Source organism: Heterocephalus glaber, unplaced genomic scaffold (genome assembly GCF_053883595.1).
Source record: "Heterocephalus glaber isolate CG9 unplaced genomic scaffold, H.glaber_assembly_v1.0 deba00001456, whole genome shotgun sequence".
Taxonomy (NCBI): domain Eukaryota; kingdom Metazoa; phylum Chordata; class Mammalia; order Rodentia; family Bathyergidae; genus Heterocephalus; species Heterocephalus glaber.
The window spans coordinates 1,033,194-1,034,100 of record NW_028258304.1 but is presented as its reverse complement, the minus strand read 5'-3'; positions in this window follow the sequence as shown (position 1 = coordinate 1,034,100).

The following is a 907-nucleotide window of genomic DNA, read 5'->3' as shown; positions in this document are numbered from 1 at the left end:
TAACAAAGGTTTCTGAGAGCTGTTTGATAAACCATCAACATGATTAGTCTATAATATTCATGTAAAAAATATACAAATTTTTGTGTATAGTAGTATCACAATTTATAAAATAAATAGAAGAAAAATATACACAGTAAAATAAAAAGGAAGGTCAGAAAGAACTAGATATAATTGTTAATATTGTTTTACCTTGTTAATACCAATTTACTTCTGGCTAGTGAGACTATGAGTGACTTTTCTTCTTTGTACATTTCAGTTTCATACTGTTCTTTGAAGTTAAAAAAAAAGTCTTACCATTAAAAATTTTTGAAAAGCAATAAATTGCTCTCTTACTACCCAGTCCTATTTTTACATTCACATTCCTAACCACATTTGTTCCTTTTTTCCAAGAATGAAGATCTCTGTCTTGGACGGGGAAACACAAATTTTTCCTTTCAGTGGGAGTTGACTGACCTGTTCTTCTCTCTGTCATCTGCTCTCAGACACCATCTGCCAGAAAATGTGTTCCCAGTCCTTCCTAATTCATCTTGCTTTTTATGACAAAAAAAATCATGTCGGTTTTGAGTTGTATCAAACAGAATTCTGATAGATATTTATAGTGACATAAGTGGCCCAGATATAGGCTCCCAAATCTTGTTTTCAATGACAAGCCTTTTCCAGAATTCCCAAAGGGTATCTAAGCACAGAAGATAAAATAAGACAAAGGAGCTCTTTATCCCCAGGTGGAATTTTGTCCAAATCCCTAATGTAGAATAAGCAAGTTCTCTCCTGGTCAGCCTGGGATACCTTGTCTCCCACTGAGCTGAGCCTTAGATCCTAGAGCTCTTATCAAGTGAAGAAGTACAAACCTGAGCACTCCTGCCCAGGGAAGAACAGGGTGCATGATGGAGAGTATTATTGGCCATAA